At 39.8% G+C, this 23,679-nt stretch overlaps 1 protein-coding gene and 1 long non-coding RNA gene across 3 annotated transcripts in view; one reads left to right on the top strand and one right to left on the bottom strand.

The window, feature by feature from the left end:
* Positions 1 to 23,679, bottom strand: part of TSHR (thyroid stimulating hormone receptor) — a 190,496-nt gene that overhangs the window by 10,067 nt on the left and 156,750 nt on the right. The window lies entirely within an intron of this gene.
* Positions 1 to 23,679, top strand: part of LOC134728909 (uncharacterized) — an 85,717-nt gene that overhangs the window by 38,588 nt on the left and 23,450 nt on the right. The window lies entirely within an intron of this gene.

The raw sequence follows: 23,679 nt of genomic DNA, 5'->3' as shown, positions 1-23,679 counted from the left end.
TTCCTGTCCACTTTTATTCTTTTTCAATCCATTCCTCACATAGTAGCCAGAGTAATCATAACATATGAATTGAGTAATGTCACTTTCCTGCCTAAAGGCCTACAGTGACTTCTCAACGTACCGTGAATAACATCCACGCTTCCTACCATGCCCTTTAAGGTCTTGCAGATCTAGCACTGGACTACCTCTGTAGTCTCATCTCAGAGCTCTAAGGCCACTTACAGACAAAATTAGAATCTATTATACTTGAAGACATCTTAATCCTCACTTGTCATCGTTCTAAGTATCCATTAGGCATGCTGCACCTTAAGTGTTCCTGTGCACTCCACCCACACTATCTCTGCACTTTCAGGGTCAAGCAGGGGGAACAACTGCCTTTTTTCTTTTTTGATTTAACCACCCTTGCAGTGATCTGCAGTTTTAATCAGACAGTCTGGTTGCTATCAGACAGAAAGGTAGGAGCTCCTCTGTACTTCTTTATGGATCTAGCAACTGCCTCTCCACTCAAAATATCTCAAATAGAATGATTCTTGCCTTGAAGCTTACTGGAATGTCTTTATTTCTTGTCTTCCATCTACCACTTTCCAGGGCTTGAAGCTTCGATGTCCTTGTGGAGTCTCTCTTGCCCTTGCCCTACGTTCATGCCGTGAATATTTACAACAACATGAAATTGTGCTAAGAACCCCCCACCCCGATCAGATGTGAGCCCAGCTGTTGCACATCTACAATTTCATGGTTCTCATTGCTACCACCTTAGTTTAGGTCTGAACTGCATTTCACCTGAGTTTTGCAAAAACTTTGTGACTGGTCTCAGAAATCTTCCACTATTCTGATTTTAGGAACTTAGGAAAGAATGTTTTTTCTAAAGGACATTAGGAAAGACTTAGGAAAGAATGTCCTTTCTAAAACACAGATCTTATATTGCTTTCCAGCTTGAAATCCATGCCTCCTCTAATATCTACAGAATGAAGTTCAAGCTTCTTAGGAGACTATTTCCCCTCTCCCCAGTGGGAGTCTCTTTCTGAATCTTGTGTCACCTTTTTTCTTGATTTTCTCTCCTAGAGCACATTTTCAAGTAATTTCTTAGGCCGTGTGAAGGAGATATTTTCTGAGTCTTTGCATGTCTGAAAATGACCTTATTTTTTTCTACCCTTATATTCAATTGGTACTTTAGCTGGCTATAAAATTTAAAGTTGCAAATCGCCTTTCTTCAGAATTTTAAAGGCTTTATCATATTCTAGCACGCAGTGATGCTTTTGGTAAGTATGACCCCATTCAAATTCTTATTCTTTGGTCATTGACTTGTTATTACTTCTGGAAGCTTCTCAGACCTTCTCTTTATCCCTGGTGTGACATTTCATGAAGGTGTACCTTGATAGGAATCTTTTTCCATTTATTATAATGGGCACTGGGGGAAGACAGGCCCCTTCAATCTGAAGACCTTTGTTCTTCACCGCTAGGAAATTTTCTTGTATTGTTTATGGGATAACTTATTCTCATTTTATCTGTTTTGTCTCTGGAATTCTTAATAAGAGGAAAAGGCACCTCCTGGTCCATCAGACATATCTCCATTTTTTCTTGGAATTTTCTCCTATTACTTTTATTAAATTGCCTGGTAAAATTCCTTGAGTGCATCTTCCATCTCTTCTACTAAATTTTTAATTTTAGCTTCATGAGAGCTGAAATACTGCCTGTTCTGTTTATTGCCGTATTTTTGGTACCTAGACTGGTGTTTAGCCAACAGAAGACTCTAAACACATACTTGTCAAATACCTGAATAGATTTTTTAAGAGCACTTTCCTGTGTTCTGTTCCTTTTAAAAACAGCGTATTTGGTTGGGTGCGGTGGCTCACATCTGTAATCGCAGCACTTTGGGAGGCCGAGGCGGGTGGATCACCTGAGGTTGGGAGTTTGAGACCAGCCTGACTAACATGGAGAAACCAGTATCTACTAAAAATTCAAAATTAGCCGGGCATGGTGGCACATGCCTGTAATCCCAGCTACTCGGGAGGCTGAGGCAGGAGAAAATCGCTTGAACCTGGGAAGTGGAGGTCGTGGTGAGCCGAGATTGCGCCATTGCACTCCAGCCTGGGCAACAAGAGCGAAACTCCTTCTAAAAATAAAAAAATAATAAATAATAAAAAATAAAATAAAACCAGCATATTTGAGGAAGCATACCCCTTTGTTTAGGAACATGGGTTTTAAATTCACACTATCTGGACTTAAATCCTGGCTTCTGTGCTTACTATCAGTCACTTAAACTTTGTGTGCTGCAGTTTCCTTGTCTTGAGTTTGTTGAACAGTAGCTCTTAGTGTGTTCTCAATAAATATTAGCTCTTATTTTTATTATTATTATCATGATTGTTATAGTAATAGGGATAAAATGTGTTCTCAGATTTATCTCAGGTCCTTAATTATTGCTTTGTTAAAGGTTCCTTTCTCTTTTCTGTGATGTCTTTGATTTCTCCAGGCTCATTTCCCCGCCATTTGTGTATCTTGGTTTTGATCTTCCATGTTAGGAGCTTTCTTTGACTGGAGATCTCTGGTTGCACACATTCATATTTAAGAGGGTGCTTTTCTGTTGGCAGACTTTGCTTTAGGGTAATTGTGTAGGGAGCTGGCCATTATGTTGGTAGACCCTAAAGTGCCAGAATGTGAATGTCTTTTTTGTTTTAGGATTTCTCAACCTCTTCAGCTTAGTAGGGAGGTACTTGGCTGTTGGAATTTTGCATAAATAGAGTACAGGATTAATGCTTCCAGATATAAACTTTCAGTTAACCCTTCTGTTTTCAGTCCCATGTCTTACTCTTACCACATGCCATACCCATCACCTCTAAGTCCTATTCCTCCCAGAGATTTTACAGAGCAAGGCAGCAGTCTCTGACTACGCTCCCTCTGAGTACTGTGAGTTTTGCCTTTCTTCTTTTCTATTTTTCTTCATTCTGAATTCTGTAGCTCTTCAGACCATGGATGGGCTCTCACCTGTCTTCTGTGAATGTATGCATAGTAAAAATTCTTGTGGATGTATAAATAGGAAAAACTCCTTTCTCATCTTTTTAAGGGGATCTCAGGAGGGAGAGAAAATAAAATCTTAGGTTTAATGCTTCATCTTTAACTTTTAATCACTACTGTATTTAGCACACAGAACTGTGCAAGAGCTTGGAACAAATACTTGTTGAGTACTGAGCCACATTTGATAGTCTCCCAATTCTGGAGTTGTCGGAGAATAAATCTCAGTCTGAAGAGATCCTCAAACTCAACAAGTCAGGAATCATTTTAAGTTATTTGAGGATGTATTTTTTCCCACTCACCCAAAGCTTTATTTGGTTACTTCAAATCCAGGATTTTTAAATAGTGTGTACCTTCTTTCCTAAAATAAACCTGTCAACATGTAGTAATTTTTTTTTTCTGAGTAAGAAGAATATAAAGAGTTGTTATGGGTGATGAAGGGATCTGAAATCACTTGTGGATGTAGCCATATGGATAGAAAGCTACAAGCTGGAGGGCTTCCCTCTGTTTTGTTGACTCTGGCACTCTCTTCAAAGAGCTCATCAAGCAATGGGCATTGAACTCCATGAGAATTTGTCTCTAGCAAGTATTTACTCACAAATCAGAATGCAGCTGAGCTGAGTCTGGCAGATGGTTTGAAGTCTAATTGCCTAGGTCGTGGGAATAATCTCGAGTTAAGTGTCTAATGAAAGTAACAGGACCTGAATTTGGGGAGAGTGAGTCCTGCAGTGTTATATACAGAGAAGAATATCATGAGATTTTAATGATGCCAGGAAAAAAAGGAGCTAACTACGTTTAATGTCATAGGAAGAGCAAATTGCACCTCAAAAGCAATTATGCCCTCTAGTATCCCCAAACATTGGAACTATTTTTATTTTTTGAGAGATATTTTGTCATTGATTATTATTTAAGATTAATTTATGATAAATTCAGTTGCAAATTAAAGAAGCACTAATTGGCTTGCCAGTGTTCCAACAGCAATTGCAAGTGTCTTTTCTGTTTGCTTGTCATGAAAGTAGGTTTTCCCAAAGGTCAATATGTGGAAGCTGCTCCATTATAAATGTGCAGTTACATCTGTAAATTGGTAAATGAAATGCATCTAAGAGCAGAAAGATTAATTTACCGTTTAAAATAGAATGTAATTAATTTATTAATATTGAATTGAAAAATAAGTTAAAGGTTTAAAAGGTATAAATTCAAGACAGTGAGCTTGTCTATTAATATGTTTAAATAATTTAGAAATGCAATATGCATTTATTTAGCAAGTACAGAATGTATTGATTGCTGTCTATGTCTCAAGTATAGTTCTAGAAGCTAGGGCTATAGTAGTAAACTAAACAGGCAGAAATTCCTGCTCTCCTCATGCTTATATTCTAGTGGAGAAAAAGGTAATTTTTTCTTAAAAAAGTGAAGACATACAGTATGTTAGATGATAATGATAAGTACTATGGGGAAAAGGAGAACAGGGAAGAGAAAAGGCAGAGACCAGGAGTGGGTCACAATGAGAGATGAGGGGACAGTGTCAGGGAAGGCCTCATTGAGGAGATAGTTGAGGAGGTGTCTGAAGGAGGTGAGGGAGACAGCCAAGCTGATATCTGGAGCAAAAGCATTGCAGGCCAAGGGACCAGCAGTGTAAAAACTGTGAGGAGTGCACCTGGTATATTTGAGGAAGCAAGGAGGCCAGTGTTGCTGGTGCTGAGACGGTGAGGGCATAGAACATGTGGGAGAAGTCAGCGGAGGTATTGGGAGCCAGATCATGTGTGGCCTTGTAGGCTGTCGAAAGAACATTACATTTTCATGGAAGTGAGATCAAAAGGCTGCAGAGGAATGGTATAATCTGACTTATTTAAAAAGGATCATGCTGGCTGCTGCTTTGAAAGTTACCAAAGTGAGTAAGGGGTGGAAACAGGGAGACCAAAAATAGAGAGGATGGTGCTTTGGACTAGGGTGGTAGCAGTGGAGATACCGAAAATGGTTGGAGTTTGTAGATATTTGAAAAGTAGAGCCGTTGGGACTTTCTGATGGATGGGATATGGGGTATGTGAGAAAGGGAAGGGTTGAGAATGACTCCAAGATTTCTAGTCTGCAGCTGGGAGAATGAAGTTGCCATTTCCTGAGATGGGGAAGGCTGCAGGTGAGGCAGGTTTGGAGGGAATGATCAGAAGTTCACTTTTGGGCATGTCAAGTTTGAGATGCCTATTGGACATCCAGATGGTGACGGCAGTCAAGCAGTGTTTTATAAGCGTGGAATTTGGGAGAATTGTCTGGACTGGAAATTTCTATTTGGGTATCATAGGCATTAGGTAAATCCATACAAGTGGATAAGATCACCAAGGAAGTGAATGAAGATATAGATAAAAAGAATATCAAAGATGGAGCCCTGGGGCACTCCAACATTAAGAGATCAGGAAGAAGAAGAAGAAGAGCTAGAAAAACAGAGTAGGAAGGAACAATCAGAGGTATGGAGAAAAACCAAGAGAGAGTAGTGATTTGGAAGCCAAAAGAAGAATACATTCCAAGGAGGATGGAGTCAGCAACTGAGTCAAATGCCTCTGAAATAAGTACTAATTGGCCACTTGATTTAGCAACTGTGGAAGTCACTGTTGACCGTGTAAAGGGAGTTTTAGTGGCATGGTGGGAAGTGAAAACCTGATTGGAGTGAGCATAACAGAAATTGGGATAGTTGCTGCAAAAAGACACAGATAAATAGGGCAGTAGGTGGAAGTAGATATGAAGGAAGGGATATTTTAAAATTATAAATATTTCAATATTTTCTAAGAATTAAGGAATCTTTTAAAAATAAATAACATCTAAAACAATAACTCTTTAAGGCCATGTAATATTCAATCATCAGTTTTCCAAGAAAGGCAAGGTAGTTCTTACCTTGTTTAAGTCAGATCCAAATAGACCCAGACATGGCATTCAATTGATGTCTCTTAGGCGTCTTTTAATCCATATTCACGAAACATTGTTTTAAGATGGAAGAAACTACAGCATGTTTATACACTGATGGGAGATAACTTAGTAGGGAGGGGAATACAGATGATTAGGGAAGAAGGGAGAGGATTGCTGAAGCGACGTCCTTGAGTTTTTGAGAGGGGATGGGATCTAGGGCCCCGGTGAAGGGGCCAGCCTTAAAAAATGACTTAAAATACGGAAGAGAGGAGAAAGGATGTGGGCATAGACACAGGAAGATGGGTAGATGTGGTAGTGGGACATGAGGAGTTCTCTTTGGATTGATTTTATGCTCAGTGAAATGGAAATCAAGGTGATCAAGTGGACATGAGAATGAGGGAGAGGACTAGAGAACTGAAGAGAGGGGAGGCCATAGGACATGGTCATCCAACAGAATGGGAGAGGGAATGGGGAAGTGGGATGTGATTGCTGTGCAGCAGGTAGAGCCTGCTTGGGGTGAATGATTTAAGGTGAAACCACTTGCTATGTTCAGCTGCAAAAGCCCAGGCCTGAAGCAGGTGGGTGGTTAGACCTAACCAGGGTTGGGCTTGGCCAGAAGAGGCTGATGAGACAGAGAGGCAAGGTAGTTAGTTGGCTGCATATACAAGTCAGTGTTTATAATGACAGAACATGGCATTTAAGCTGCATAAGGAAAGAGTGAGGATATGAGGGAGGTGAGAGACAGTGAAACGTTAGTAACAGACTAGATCCTGGCAGAACCAAAAAATTGAAGGATTAACGTATTCTAAGGAAAGAGATAGAAAGAGAGCAGGATGTTTAAGATTAAGGTTATGGAGGCTTTGTAGTCATTGGTCATGACAGGTCTAGTGAAGCCTGGAAGTACAATGAAGGGCAGGCTTATTGGGGGAGTGGAGCTCAGAGGTCAAGGTATAGGAAAGATAATCCATGTGGATATTGAAATAACCAAAGTTAGGACAGGAGCAGTGTTGGAGGAAAAAAATGTTATATATAGGGTTAGGGACTCTCCTCTGTTTCAGTCATCCCCTGTGGGTCTCGGAGCATATCCTCCATGAGTAAAGGGGGTACCACTGTAGGCAAATGTCTAGAATGTCAGATGGTAATAAGCATCACGGGGAAAAATAAAACAGGGAAGTGGGATGAAGAGTGGTGGGCAGTTTGCAAACTTAAATAGGGCATTCAGGGAAGATCTCAATGAGAAACTTACCCTTAAGCAAAGACTTGTATCAGACGAAGGAGACAGCTATGGATATCTGGGGAGAGGGCTCTCTGGCAGAGAAAACAACTAGTGCCCAACCCCTAAGGTGGGAACATGCCATGTGTCCTATTCAGTGTGGCTGGGGTAGAACCATGAGGAGGAAAGAAATAGGAGGTAGGATGAGAGAATACGTGGCATGGGTGGGAGACAAACAGCATAGGTCTTTGAAGGCTATTTGTGAGGACTTTGTCTCTTTAAAAATGAAGATGGTAAACCACCACTGGAGGCTTTTAAGCAGAAATTTAAGAATATGATCAAGTAAAGTTGCAGAATTACAACAGGTGCAAGAATAATCTTACATAAAAGGGGTTGACCTGATGCACCAGGAAGAGATCGTGTTTTGGAGTTAGTTAATACTGAATTTCTATCCTAGTATTTCCCTTATGGCCAGGTGACCTCGGGGGACTTACCTGATATCTCTGCACCAGTTTCCTTATTTGTTAAATAGGAATAAGAATACTTTCTATTGAATAGTTAGGCCCAAAGTGATAGACTATCTGTAAAGAACCCAGCACAAAGCTAATGCTCAAAAATGACTTATTATTAATAAGAAAATTTGTGTCTGACTATTCAGAAAATTGATCAGAAATTATGAATCTTTTCTTAAAGTCTATGTGTACAAATAAAATTGCTTTATAACTCAGATATTACTACAATCATTTCTTATAAGCCTATACTTTCCATGATCTATGAAATCTTTCAGCGTTTACTATTGCAACATAATGGATTCTGCAATGGAAAATTGCCGTATCCTGTAAGTTGGTGAGTCAACATTCTACCACACAGTGACAAAAGGAAACCAGGGCAATTTTTAGTCCATTTTCACACTGCTGATAAAGACATACCAGAGACTGGGTAATTTATAAAGAAAAAGGCTTAATGGACTCACAGTTCCACGTGGCTGGGGAACACAGTTCCCCAATGTGGACTCACAGTTCCACGTTGCCTCCCACCTCACAATCATGGTGGACAGGCACGTCTTACATGGCGGCAGGCAAGAGAGGGAATGAGAGCCAAGTGAAAGGGGGAACCCCTTATAAAACTATCAGATTTTGTGAGACTTATTCACTACCACGAGAACAGTATAGGGGAACCACCTCCATGATTCAATTATCTCCCACTGGGTCCCTCCCACAACATGTGGGAATTGTGGGAGCAACAATTCAAGATGAGATTTGGGTGCGGACACAGCCAAACCATATCAACTGCCAATAGTCTGAAGCTGAAACACAAGCATAGCCTCCTCCTCAATGTTGAATCCCCTCCCTTCTCAACCTCACAACCCCTACACACAAAGGGTCAGGCTCAATGCTGCTTGTGGGAGATAAAAGGTCCACTTTTTTTTAAAGCGTTTATTTCTTTTAGACTCAGAGGCAGAATGTAATTAACAAAATAGATTTCCATGTCCTGGCAGAGATAGTGTGTCAGATGACAATGCTTGATTATTTCCTCCCACCTGATCTAGGAGTAAACTCCCAGAAAAGTGAAAACATTTAGTACCCATCCACATTTACTTGGGAAGAACTGTGTGCCTAATTCTACATGCTAAAAACTGCTTTTTGTGTTTCTGTTATTTATTCAAAAATTTAATCCAAGGTTGATTTATACCTGTCATTATTTAGCCTGTTGCCAGCATCCTCCAATTAATTGTAAAATCACAAGTAAAACCTGCTATAGAACATAGTATACATGGCTTTTGCCTTTACTATTTGGTCCTATGCAATCTTGTTTCTCTTCTTTCATTATACAGATAATTGAGACTTGAAATGGGCAAAATCACCCAAAACTGAGAAGAGTGTGTGGAGAAGTCAGAATCTTTTGGGGTTGGAAGGCTGAAATCAAATTTATGTAAAAAATAGCACAGAGCCTAATGGGCACTCACTAAAAGGTAGAGTTATTTATACATAAAATTGCAAAGAAGGAACATTGAAGAAGTAATTATCGTCCTACTTGCTCAACATAGAACAAACTTCAGATTCTTTACTGTTAACGAGCTCCTGGCTAAAGAGGGATAATTAGTTAATAAAATGGTTCAGAATTTATAAGGTTTAGAACATTTTGGCAGTGTTGTTTTCCTAGTATTCATTCTCAGCAAAAATTCTTTTATGTTCTACCAGTTTTTGTCAAGGTAAAAAGCCCTTACTTAAATAAATAAGTTTAGCAAAACCATGCTAAAGAAATATTTTATGAATTTGCAAATTATTTTTAGAGAAGAAAAGCTCTTCTAGTTTACTTTTTGTCCTGGCATAGTTAGGAAACATTTATTCAGACTGAATCCCCTAATATAAAATGCATGACCATTTGAGGCCATTGTTCTAGACAGTGGCTCCCGGTGTTTTGGAGAACTGTTATTTAAACTAAAAGTCTTTCGGGGATGATAGTAGTTGCACTGTTAGTCAGTTGAAGAAGTACAAAGGTTTGTATGATTTTGAGGATCTTTGCACTAACTGCTTTATCCCTCTCCCACCAGCAGGCAGCCAACTAGTTGGGGACTGCTCTGCAAACAATTTCTCAATAGTTATGAAAGTACCTTGCCAATATAGATTGCTGTGATTTAATGTATTAATTCTTTTTTCTCATAATAGTGGCTATGGTAGTAGGAGATGCTACCGATCAATAAATTAGGATTTTGAGGGAAACCAAGTATCCTGAGTTGTCAATTGACTCTTCTGTTCAGAAAATTCCTAGGGCTGAAGCAGACCATTCCCTGTTCTTGTCAAGAAGTCAGCATGCACACCATTCTGGAAAGATCATTTCCTACTCTCTCTCTCTTCAAATTCTTTCATGATCTTCTTTGCAGACCCTTTGCTGTGCCTCTGGAGATGTGAGCGTGTGACTTAGGAGGGATGACCTACTTCAGTTGCTTCCCCAACAACTCGGCTCCTTTGGCATGGGTCTGGCTTGGTGCCCAAGCTAGGTGTGCAAGACGGCAGTTTGTCTTGTGTTTGCAACTCATTTCACGGTCGGTGAGCAGGGCAGCCTAGCATGCAAGCCTCCCCTGGCTTTGCATCTGCAGGAGGTTCCCTTCTCCAAGGGAGCTGTACCAAGAGCTTCACTTGGTAAGCACAGAAAGAAAGTCAAGGAGCTCCAGGCTGATGAGGTATTTGGGGCTCAATTTCCCTCCCCTCAGAGGGAGATCCAGTCCCTGTCAAATTGCCAGGAGGTGCAGATTAGCAGTCCCAGCTCAGTGGCTGTGACAGAGGTATCAGCAATAATATAGTCAGGGCTGAGGTGAGTTGAGGGCCACAAACTTTAATCTGTTATGCAACTATTACTACTACTTCCACAGGGGCCATCTTTACCTGCTGCGTCAGATTAGGTTGTCCATAGTATGATTTCAACACAACATCCCAACACTATCCTTTTGCCTGAATTATGTCATTTTTTTTCCTCTGAACACATCCCATGTTTTCCTATAGACGTGCCTTTGTTTTCTCTCATAACTCTATCACTGTCTGTTGCAATTCTGCCCCTCACCTGAAGCCCATCTCAAATACTATCTCCTTTAATAAAGCTTTCGCTGATCACCCTAACTAGAAATGTCATGTTCAGTCTCTAAATATCTCCTATGGCTTTTTACATTAAACTTATGTTACAGTTACTTATTCACATTTCTCCTAAATTTGATTGTAACCTTTTTAAAGCAGAGGCTGTGTCTTATCCTTATAACTACTGGAGCTCAGTAGGTGCTTAGTAAAATGCCTGTGGAATAAGTGAGTAAATGGACCATTTGCACTAGGGTTGGCAGAGAGCTGGTGGCCAGGACCAAAATTTTATTTAGGTCAAAAATTTTATCCTGGAACACAATTGAATAATAAAAAGACAAAAATCCAATGAAAATGGGCAAAAAATTTGAACAGAAACTGGGTAAAAGAAAATATACAAATAGCTGACAAGTGCATAAAAAGATGCTCAACATCATTAATAATCAGGGAAACACAAATTAAAACCACAATGAGAGACCCATTAGAATGGCTAGAATAAAAAAAAATGACAATTAAAAGCATTGGCCAGTATAAAATGCTCATACCTTGCTGGTGAGAATAGAAAATGAGACAACCCTTTTGGAAAACAGCGTAGCAGTATTTCCTATAAAGTATACATAAAGACATGTATATAGAGATATACATCTATCCTATTACCTGTTAATTTTACTACTAAATTTTTATATTAGAAAAATAGCATGTCTATGGGAGGTGGGGTGAGGCATGAGGGAACTTTCTGGATGATGAAAATGTTCCAAGTCTTAATCAGGCTAGAGTAATATAGTTTTGTTGAATCGCATCAACCTGTACACTTAAAAAATTGTGTATGTTATTGTATGCAAATTATATTTAAAATATAAGTTTGCTCAGGATCATCCTAGAAAATCGTGTATTCACCTGTGTCTTTCAGGCATGCTGGTAAGGACTCTGCCACAAATTTTCAGCCACCTGATAGTATTATCTTGTGAAGATCATGAAGAGTTTAAAAACAAAAGAAAGAAAAAGAAAAAAAAGAAACCAAAGAAATATGACAGTGCCATGACCCTTGAATTAATTTGATCAGCTAAAAACAAGAAAAGTGTGTTTTTGAAGTTTATTTATGCTGATACCTGTAATGCAAACTCAAGGATATTATTACAGAGATTTCCTCTTCTTAGGAGGTACTTACTCAACAATATGCTAAATGCTATATTAAAGTGGGTTACATAATTTAGAATTTAGAGAACTCTGATTATTATGAAAGGCATTGCATTTCAGTGTGTTCTTTCCTCTGAGATTTAAAACACCAAGCACTTCTCTTTCAAAATAAGATAAAAAGAAAACAAGGTAATCAAAAATGGAAAGTATAAAAATGGAAAATGAGATTGCATATCTTGATTAAAAATCAATCAATAAAAAACCTTATTATACTTCCAAACTAAATTTATGTCTTTTTGAAAAACAGCAAATATTGGATAATAGATCCTCTGACTCTAGATATTGCACCTGCTTTAAATTAGATTATCTTTTGAGAAGTGACCTTGAAAAACGATGATTAAGTGGGTAAGTTTGATTTTTTTGTTGTTGTTGACTATTAGACATGACTGTATTGTCCCTCAAAAACCTTTATAAGGCAGAAATATATATGGCATCTGATTCTCTTTTCTTTAGATGGAGTTTACGATTTTCGAAGTTTGGCTTTGACAACAAATGACAATGAAATCATGGCTATTTGATATTTAGTTACAATTCATCCGATATTTATTGAGCACTTTCTGTCTTCTGTTTTGAGGCAGGAAGGTTATAAAAAGTATAAGACACCACTTATTTCCTCTGGGATCTTAAAATCTAATTATGGAAAGAAGCTATGTGGGAAAAAATAATGGAGATTTTGACAAAAGATCAAGACAAGAATTAAAGAGACGTCACACGTCTATGTATGATTAGTTAACAAATTCATTTTCAGACAACAACTATGCTTGGAAGTTCAGGAATGAGACTGGACTCTTCTTTGTTCATTTCTTACTTTTCTCCTATTGACCTCTCACATGCTGACATCTCCATTGTCTTCTCTTCCTATGCTTTGTGGCTTTGTTATTAAATTAAGTGTTAATTTTTTTTTTTTCTTAGACGGAGTCTTGCTCTGTCTCCCAGGCTACAGTACAATGGTGCAATCTTGGCTCACTGCAACCTCTGCCTCCCAGGTTCAAGCGAGTCTCGTGCCTCAACCTCCCGAGTAGCTGGGATTACAGGCGCCTGCCACCGCGCCTAGCTAATTTTTGTATTTTTCAGTAGAGACGGCGTTTCACCATGTAGGCCAGGCTGGTCTTGAACTCCTGACCTCAAGTGATCCACACCCCCTCAGCCTCCCAAAGTGCGGGATTACAGGCCTGAGCCACCACGCCCAGCCTAATTTTTATTAAAATAATGCATGGACCTATTTTTAAAAAGCAAATTATACTGGAAGCTTGTTAATACAAGAGGCAGCCCTTCCCTGCAGTCTGGTGTCTGATGTCCCAGAAGTAACCCCTTTTAACTTCTGGTATTTCCTTCCATAAGTGTAAGTATTTCTTGATGTATTGTTTTTAGATTTTATCCGCTGACTCTCTACTATAGAAGATGAGGATTTGGCTTTCTTTTATCATCCCTCACCCCTACACATTTCCTCTCCTGACACACTCCTCTACTCTCCTGAAATAGTTTTGTGACATATTTGGTTAAACCCATATTCAGTACTGTGGTTATTGCAACTTTGCATATTGCGCTTTCATTTCCTTTGTCATGTAACTGTTTGCTTTTTTTTTCATAAGATGTCCATCTGTCTCTCTCTTTTTATTTGGGTGTCTTTGTTTGAACAAACCTCTTGCTAAGTTTTCTACATGCTCCAATGTTCTTTAAAACACCTCCCAAGGCCAGGAGCGGTGGCTCACACCTATAATCCCAGAACTTTGGTAGGCCTAGGCAGGTGGATTGCCTGAGGTCAAGAGTTCGAGACCAGCCTGGCCAACATGGTGAAACCCCATCTCTACTAAAAATACAAAAATTAGCCAGGTATGGTGTTGGCACCTGTAATCCCAGCTACTTGGGAGGCTGAGGCAGGAGAATTGCTTGAACCCGGGAGGTGGAGGTTGCGGTGAGCTGAGATCGCACCATTGCACTCCAGCCTGGGTGACAGAGCAAGACTTCGTCTCAAAAAAAAAAAAAAAAAAAAAAAAAAAGAAAAGAAAACACATCTCAAACCAGTTTTTCACACAATGAATTCCATCAAATAATCTATCAATCCTTTTATTTTTTTGAGACAGAGTCTTGCTCTGTCTCCCAGGCTGGAGTGCAGTGGTGCAATCTCGGCTCACTTGCAGCCTCCGCCTCCTGGGTTCAAGCGATTCTCCTAACTCAGCCTCCCAAGTAGCTGGGACTACAATTATGCACCAACATGCCTGGCTAATTTTTGTATTTTTAGTAGAGATGGAGTTTCACCATGTTGGCTAAGCTGATCTCAAACTCCCGACCTCAAGTGATCCGCCTGCCTCTGTCTTCCAGAGTGCTGGGATTACAGGCATGAGCCACCATGCCCAGCCAACCCTCTTTTATTTCTAGAAGACCTTCCTCTTGGAGTCTTCATTCTTCAGCTCTGATGTAGACATCATGTTCTCAAGACTCCTCAGACCTCCCTTTGTGGTCATCCTGGGAATTCTATTTGCTTCTTTCCTGTGTTGATCACTGTTTTAACAAAGTCCTCATTTTTCTCTTTCCTGGTTTATTCTCCAAGAAAAGGTGAATAGGAAATCAAGGTTTTGAGATTTTGCATGTAAGAAAATATCTTTATTTTATCAATCATACTTGATTGGTAGTTTGGAAATGACTTTCCCTTCAGAATTCAAAAGGTGTATTCTATCTATGGTCTTCTTCAGTGTCGCCATTGAGAAGGCTGATGGCATTCCGATTCTCCCGCCTGCACAGGCCACATGATTTCTCTGTCTAGACGCCTTTAATTTATTATTTTTATCCCATTGATTTCATGTTTTATGATGTACCTTCATGCCTCCCCACTCTTTTTTTTGCCATATGGGTTCTCTGTGGGTCTTTTTATTCTGAAAATTCATTTTCTTTATTAATGGGAAATCTGCTACACTATTTTCTTTTTCAGTTTTTGTTTTCTCTTCCTAAAACTTTTGTTAGTTGGGTTGTGGACCTCGTGGCTTGAATTTCTAATGTTCATGTGTTTTCTTTCCTCTATTTCATATTTTTTTGCTGTCTCTACTGAGTGCCATTTTTCCCTTTATCTTTAACAACTTCTGCTTACTTTTTTGGTTTTGGCTTTCATGTTTTTAATTTTCAAAAGCTCTTTTATTGTTTTCTGAATATTCCTGTATAAGGAATTATTTTGCACATGTAAAACATTGTCTCGCTGAGGATATTTGTTATAACTTTCATGAAAGTTTTCTTCTGGTTCTTGCATTGTTTCTGTTCCTTCCAAGTTCCTTTTTCTGTTTATTCTAGTCCTTGTTTTTCATGTCACCACATCTATTCAACATAGTACTGGAAGTCCTAGTTAGAACAATTAGGCAATACAAATAAAAGGCGTCCAAATCCTAAAGAAAGAAGAGAAACTGTTTCTGAGTGTGGATGACATTATCTTATACAGAAAATCGGAAAGCCTCCACCAAATACCTGTTAGAACTAAGAAATGAATTCAGTAAAGTTACAGGATACAAAGTCAACCTACAAAAATCAGTTGTGTTTCTATAAACAAACAATAAGCTATCAGAAAAAGAAACAAAGAAAACAATCCCATTTATAATGGCATCAAAACAAAACAAAAAATAGGAATAAATTTAAACCAAGGAGGTGAAAGATCTGTATACTGAAAACTCTAAGACATTGACATTTTTCATGTCAATGGATTTCCTCAAAGGTCTGCTGGTTCTTGGATGTCTGTTCTTGTTTGTAAGGGAGGCCTATGGGAAGCTCTGTGTGTGGAAGCTTATTGGCTGGTGGGCATTACTATGGTGACTTTGGGAGACTATCAGTGATTCTTTTTTTTTTTTAATTTTTTTATTATTATACTTTAAGTTTTAGGGTACATGTGCACATTGTGCAGCTTAGTTGCATATGTATACATGTGTCATGCTGGTGCGCTGCACCCACTAACTCGTCATCTAGCATTAGGTATATCTCCTAATGCTATCCCTCCCCCCTCCCCCCACCCCACAACAGTCCCCAGAGTGTGATGTTCCCCTTCCTGTGTCCATGTGATCTCATTGTTCAATTCCCACCTATGAGTGAGAATATGCGGTGTTTGGTTTTTTGTTCTTGCGATAGTTCACTGAGAATGATGATTTCCAATTTCATCCATGTCCCTACAAGGGACATGAACTCATCATTTTTTTATGGCTGCATAGTATTCCATGGTGTATATGTGCCATATTTTCTTAATCCAGTCTATCCTTGTTGGACATTTGGGTTGGTTCCAAGTCTTTGCTATTGTGAATAATGCTGCAATAAACATATGTGTGCATGTGTCTTTATAGCAGCATGATTTATAGTCCTTTGGGTATATACCCAGTAATGGGATGGCTGGGTCAAATGGTATTTCTAGTTCTAGATCCCTGAGGAATCGCCACACTGACTTCCACAATGGTTGAACTAGTTTACAGTCCCACCAACAGTGTAAAAGTGTTCCTATTTCTCCACATCCTCTCCAGCACCTGTTGTTTCCTGACTTTTTAATGATTGCCATTCTAACTGGTGTGAGATGGTATCTCATTGTGGTTTTGATTTGCATTTCTCTGATGGCCAGTGATGGTGAGCATTTTTTCATGTGTTTTTTGGCTGCATAAATGTCTTCTTTTGAGAAGTGTCTGTTCATGTCCTTTGCCCACTTTTTGATGAGGATGTTTGTTTTTTTCTTGTAAATTTGTTTGAGTTCATTGTAGATTCTGGATATTAGCCCTTTGTCAGATGAGTAGGTTGCGAAAATTTTCTCCCATTTTGTAGGTTGCCTGTTCACTCTGATGGTAGTTTCTTTTGCTGTGCAGAAGCTCTTTAGTTTAATTAGATCCCATTTGTCAATTTTGGCTTTTGTTGCCATTGCTTTTGGTGTTTTAGACATGAAGTCCTTGCCCATGCCTATGTCCTGAATGGTAATGCCTAGGTTTTCTTCTAGGGTTTTTATGGTTTTAGGTCTAACATTTAAGTCTTTAATCCATCTTGAATTGATTTTTGTATAAGGTGTAAGGAAGGGATCCAGTTTCAGCTTTCTACATATGGCTAGCCAGTTTTCCCAGCACCATTTATTAAACAGGGAATCCTTTCCCCATTGCTTGTTTTTCTCAGGTTTGTCAAAGATCAGATAGTTGTAGACATGCGGCGTTATTTCTGAGGGCTCTGTTCTGTTCCATTGATCTATATCTCTGTTTTGGTACCAGTACCATGCTGTTTTGCTTACTGTAGCCTTGTAGTATAGTTTGAAGTCAGGTAGTGTGATGCCTCCAGCTTTGTTCTTTTGGCTTAGGATTGACTTGGTGATGCGGGCTCTTTTTTGGTTCCATATGAACTTTAAAGTAGTTTTTTTCCAATTCTGTGAAGAAAGTCATTGGTAGCTTGATGGGGATGGCATTGAATCTATAAATTACCTTGGGCAGTATGACCATTTTCACAATATTGATTCTTCCTACCCATGAGCATGGAATGTTCTTCCATTTGTTTGTATCCTCTTTTATTTCCTTGAGCAGTGGATTGTAGTTCTCCTTGAAGAGGTCCTTCACATCCCTTGTAAGTTGGATTCCTAGGTATTTGATTCTCTTTGAAGCAATTGTGAATGGGAGTTCACTCATGATTTGGCTCTCTGTTTGTCTGCTGTAGGTGTATAAGAATGCTTGTGATTTTTGTACATTGATTTTGTATCCTGAGACTTTGCTGAAGTTGCTTATCAGCTTAAGGAGATTTTGGGCTGAGACAATGGGGTTTTCTAGATATACAATCATGTCATCTGCAAACAGGGACAATTTGACTTCCTCTTTTCCTAATTGAATACCCTTTATTTCCTTCTCCTGCCTAATTGCCCTGGCCAGAACTTCCAACACTATGTTGAATAGGAGTGGTGAGAGAGGGCATCCCTGTCTTGTGCCAGTTTTCAAAGGGAATGCTTCCAGTTTTTGCCCATTCAGTATGATATTGGCTGTGGGTTTGTCATAGATAGCTCTTATTATTTTGAAATACGTCCCATCAATACCTAATTTATTGAGAGTTTTTAGCATGAAGCGTTGTTGAATTTTGTCAAAGGCCTTTTCTGCATCTATTGAGATAATCATGTGGTTTTTGTCTTTGGCTCTGTTTATATGCTGGATTACATTGATTGATTTGCGTATATTGAACCAGCCTTGCATCCCAGGGATGAAGCCTACTTGATCATGGTGGATAAGCTTTTTGATGTGCTGCTGGATTCGTTTTGCCAGTATTTTATTGAGGATTTTTGCATCAATGTTCATCAAGGATATTGGTCTAAAATTCTGTTTTTTGGTTGTGTCTCTGCCCGGCTTTGGTATCAGAATGATGCTGGCCTCATAAAATGAGTTAGGGAGGATTCCCTCTTTTTCTATTGATTGGAATAGTTTCAGAAGGAATGGTACCATTTCCTCCTTGTACCTCTGGTAGAATTCAGCTGTGAATCCATCTGGTCCTGGACTCTTTTTGGTTGGTAAGCTATTGATTATTGCCACAATTTCAGATCCTGTTATTGGTCTATTCAGAGATTCAACTTCTTCCTGGTTTAGTCTTGGGAGAGTGTATGTGTCGAGGAATTTATCAGTTTCTTCTAGATTTTCTAGTTTATTTGCGTAGAGGTGTTTGTAGTATTCTCTGATGGTAGTTTGTATTTCTGTGGGATCGGTGGTGATATCCCCTTTATCATTTTTTATTGCATCTATTTGATTCTTCTCTCTTTTTTTCTTTATTAGTCTTGCTAGCAGTCTATCTATTTTGTTGATCCTTTCAAAAAACCAGCTCCTGGATTCATTAATTTTTTGAAGGGTTTTTTGTGTCTCTATTTCCTTCAGTTCTGCTCTGATTTTAGTTATTTCTTGCCTTCTGCTAGCTTTTGAATGTGTTTGCTCTTGCTTTTCTAGTTCTTTTAATTGTGATGTTAGGGTGTCAATTTTGGATCTTTCCTGCTTTCTCTTGTGGGTATTTAGTGCTATAAATTTCCCTCTACACACTGCTTTGAATGCATCCCAGAGATTCTGGTATGTTGTGTCTTTGTTCTCGTTGGTTTCAAAGAACATCTTTATTTCTGCCTTCATTTCGTTATGTACCCAGTAGTCATTCAGGAGCAGGCATGTAGTTGAGTGGTTTTGAGTGAGATTCTTAATCCTGAGTTCTAGTTTGATTGCACTGTGGTCTGAGAGATAGTTTGTTATAATTTGTGTTCTTTTACATTTGCTGAGGAGAGCTTTACTTCCAAGTATGTGGTCAATTTTGGAATAGGTGTGGTGTGGTGCTGAAAAAAATGTCTATTCTGTTGATTTGGGGTGGAGAGTTCTGTAGATGTCTATTAGGTCCTCTTGGTGCAGAGCTGAGTTCAATTCCTGGGTATCCTTGTTGACTTTCTGTCTGGTTGATCTGTCTAATGTTGACAGTGGGGTGTTAAAGTCTCCCATTATTAATGTGTGGGAGTCTAAGTCTCTTTGTAGGTCACTCAGGACTTGCTTTATGAATCTGGGTGCTCCTGTTTTGGGTGCATATATATTTAGGATAGTTAGCTCTTCTTGTTGAATTGATCCCTTTACCATTATGTAATGGCCTTCTTTGTCTCTTTTGATCTTTGTTGGTTTAAAGTCTGTTTTATCAGAGACTAGGATTGCAACCCCTGCCTTTTTTTGTTTTCCATTTGCTTGGTAGATCTTCCTCCATCCTTTTATTTTGAGCCTATGTGTGTCTCTGCACGTGAGATGGGTTTCCTGAATACAGCACACTGATGGGTCTTAACTCTTTATTCAATTTGCCAGTCTGTGTCTTTTAATTGGAGCATTTAGTCCATTTACATTTAAAGTTAATATTGTTATGTGTGAATTTGATCCTGTCATTATGATGTTAGCTGGTTATTTTGCTCGTTAGTTGATGCAATTTCTTCCTAGTCTCGATGGTCTTTACATTTTGGCATGATTTTGCAGCGGCTGGTACCGGTTGTTCCTTTCCATGTTTAGCGCTTCCTTCAGGAGTTCCTTTAGGGCAGCCCTGGTGGTGACAAAATCTCTCAGCATTTGCTTGTCTGTAAAGCATTTTATTTCTCCTTCACTTATGAAGCTTAGTTTGGCTGGATATGAAATTCTGGGTTGAAAATTCTTTTCTTTAAGAATGTTGAATATTGGCCCCCACTCTCTTCTGGCTTGTAGGGTTTCTGCCGAGAGATCCGCTGTTAGTCTGATGGGCTTCCCTTTGAGGGTAACCCGACCTTTCTCTCTGGCTGCCCTTCACATTTTTTCCTTCGTTTCAACTTTGGTGAATCTGACAATTATGTGTCTTGGAGTTGCTCTTCTCGAGGAGTATCTTTGTGGCGTTCTCTGTATTTCCTGAATCTGAACGGTGGCCTGCCTTGCTATATTGGGGAATTTCTCCTGGATAATATCCTGCAGAGTGTTTTCCAACTTGGTTCCATTCTCCCCATCACTTTCAGGTACACCAATCAGACGTAGATTTGGTCTTTTCACGTAGTCCCATATTTCTTGGAGGCTTTGCTCATTTCTTTCTATTCTTTTTTCTCTAAACTTCCCTTCTCACTTCATTTCATTCATTTCATCTTCCATTGCTGATACCCTTTCTTCCAGTTGATCGCATCGGCTCCTGAGGCTTCTGCATTCTTCATGTAGTTCTCGAGCCTTGGTCTTCAGCTCCATCAGCTCCTTTAAGCACTTCTCTGTATTGGTTATTCTAGTTATACATTCTTCTAAATTTTTTTCAAAGTTTTCAACTTCTTTGCCTTTGGTTTGAATGTCCTCCCGTAGCTCAGAGTAATTTGATCGTCTGAAGCCTTCTTCTCTCAGCTCGTCAAAGTCATTCTCCGTCCAGCTTTGTTCCGTTGCTGGTGAGGAACTGCGTTCCTTTGGAGGAGGAGAGGCACTCTGCTTTTTAGAGTTTCCAGTTTTTCTGTTCTGTTTTTTCCCCATCTTTGTGGTTTTATCTACTTTTGGTCTTTGATGATGGTGATGTACAGATGGGTTTTTGGTGTGGATGTCCTTTCTGTTTGTTAGTTTTCCTTCTAAAAGACAGGACCCTCAGCTGCAGGTCTGTTGGAGTACCCTGCCGTGTGAGGTGTCAGTGTGCCCCTGCTGGGGGGTGCCTCCCAGTTAGGCTGCTCGGGGGTCAGGGGTCAGGGACCCACTTGAGGAGGCAGTCTGCCCGTTCTCAGATCTCCAGCTGCGTGCTGGGAGAACCACTGCTCTCTTCAAAGCTGTCAGACAGGGACATTTAAGTCTGCAGAGGTTAGTGCTGTCTTTTTGTTTGTCTGTGCCCTGCCCCCAGAGGTGGAGCCTACAGAGGCAGGCAGGCCTCCTTGAGCTGTGGTGGGCTCCACCCAGTTCGAGCTTCCCTGCTGCTTTGTTTACCTAAGCACGCCTGTGCAATGGTGGGCGCCCCTCCCCCAGCCTCGCTGCCGCCTTGCAGTTTGATCTCAGACTGCTGTGCTAGCAATCAGCAAGACTCCGTGGGTGTAGGACCCTCCGAGCCAGGTGCGGGATATAATCTCGTGGTGCGCTGTTTTTTAAGCCCATCGGAAAAGCGCAGTATTCGGGTGGGAGCGACCCGATTTTCCAGGTGCCTTCCGTCACCCCTTTCTTTGACTAGGAAAGGGAACTCCCTGACCCCTTGCCCTTCCGGAGTGAGGCAATGCCTCGCCCTGCTTCGGCTCGCGCACGGTGCACACACCCACTGACCTGCGCCCACTGTCTGGCACTCCCTAGTGAGATGAACCCGGTACCTCAGATGGAAATGCAGAAATCACCCGTCTTCTGCATCGCTCACCCTGGGAGCTGTAGACCGGAGCTGTTCCTATTTGGCCATCTTGGCTCCTCCCCCACAGTGATTCTTTTTGTAGGTTTTTTTTTTTTTTTCTTTTCCTTGGGCCTGTCAGCTTCCTCAGTACTCTCATCTCTTATTTGGAGGGTATACATTTTGCCAATATTCTATGAGTTGAGTGAGTGGATAAGAGGATTGTTATTCTTACATTTTAGAATGTAAATTTTCATATAATCCTGTTTTCAGAACAGTACCTGCCTTCTAACCCCAACTGTGCTTATTCTCCTTGAGTCTTGGTGATGACATTTTAACAGAAAGCAAATTCTAGTCTTTTTTCTGGGATGAGTAAGAAGTAGTGCTTGACTGTGCAGAATGAGACCGACCAGCTTCAGTGTCACCTATATTCTCATTTGCAGAACACTTAAGATTTAATTGATAAAATATTTCCTAGATTTTGTGATTTGAATTAGCTTGCATTTTATTGATTTCACCCATGCAAGTACTTAGCGTGCAGCTCTCTCTTGGTTTTTGAAGACACTCGTCACTTACTCACATGATCACCTTTCCTACTCTTTGTCATTAAAAATACATGCTTTTTAATGTATTTATATTTTCTCAGAAGTACTGTCATTTTAATGTTGTTTAAAAAAGGATCAGGGAAATCACATTGGTGGGGAGAGTTCAGAAGTCTCAATTCTATTCATTTTTTAAGATTTCTTCTATACCTGTATCCCCTCATCACCAGCTACATTCCAAAGAGTCTCAAATATATCTCTAGCCCTAACCCCTATTGTGACTTTTGAACCCACATATATCACTGCCTGCTTGCATGCATCATGAGACCTCAAACTAACTTTCCCTATCTCAGGAAATAGTGATCTCATTCTCCTAACTGCTCAGTCAAAAATAATTACAGTTCTCCTTGATTCCTTCCTTTCTCTCATCATCTGCTATATCCGATCCATCAGCATGTCCTGTTGGCTTTACCTTAAAAAATATAGTCAGGATCAGATTATTTCTCATCATCTCTACTGCTGCTGTCTTAGTGCAAACTACTTTCATCTCATGCCTATATTATTTTGGCATATTCCTAAGTGGTCTTCTTGCTTCCATACTTGGTTCCCTACAGTTTATTTTCAACACAACAGCCGGCATGTTCCTGTGAAACTTTGAGTCAGACTGTGACACACCTATGCTCAAAATGCTCCTATGGCTTCCCCTCTATCTAAAGAGCAAATCAAAAGACCTGATGATGGCCTCTAAGACCATCTGCAAGTTGCTCCTCAACCCTATCATCTTTTTGATCACAGCTTTTACTTTTCCCCCCTGTTTACTTCACTCTGTTTGAGCAGCAATGGCCTCCTTGCTATTCCTCAAATGTGCCAGGTATATTCTCACCTGGGGGTCTTTGTACTTGTCTAAAATGCTCTTTCTTCAGATTGTCCCCAGGCTTGCCCCTTTGTTTCTTTCAGATATTTTCTGAATTGCCACCTTCTTGATGAGGCTTTTCACTCACTGTTCTTTAATGTAGTGACCTTCCCCTACTGGTAGTTCCCAGTGAAGAATCCCAAGCTTAGCAAGTTCTCATCAGTAAATGCTTATTGTACATTTTCAAAGGCTGGCTAGGGAGAGTTTAACCAGATTGATGGGATTGGATAGGAATGAGAGGGAGCAAGAAAAGAATTTCAGCTGGGTGAATGGCCAAATAAGAGCTAAGGTATGAGGCCCTAAACTTAGAAATCATTCACATTCTCATGATACTTGTGAGCAGATGATTTAACCAAAGGAGAAGATATAGAGGAAAAAGAGCCAGGACCCAGGATGGAACCCCATTTTGAGGAATGATGCAGTGAGCTAAGGAGAGAAATGGGGAAGGAGTGATCAGAGAGGTTACAACAGATCAGAATAATGAAGTGTCAAAGTTCAGGAAGAAGTGAAAATAATCATAATAATGTCCAACATTATTGAGGATATATTTAGTTCCTTTATTATCTTATTTAAACT

The sequence above is a fragment of the Pan paniscus genome, chromosome 15, assembly GCF_029289425.2.
Source record: "Pan paniscus chromosome 15, NHGRI_mPanPan1-v2.0_pri, whole genome shotgun sequence".
Classification (NCBI taxonomy): domain Eukaryota; kingdom Metazoa; phylum Chordata; class Mammalia; order Primates; family Hominidae; genus Pan; species Pan paniscus.
Note: the sequence above shows the minus strand (reverse complement) of the source record. Positions and strands in the feature narration are given on the sequence as shown.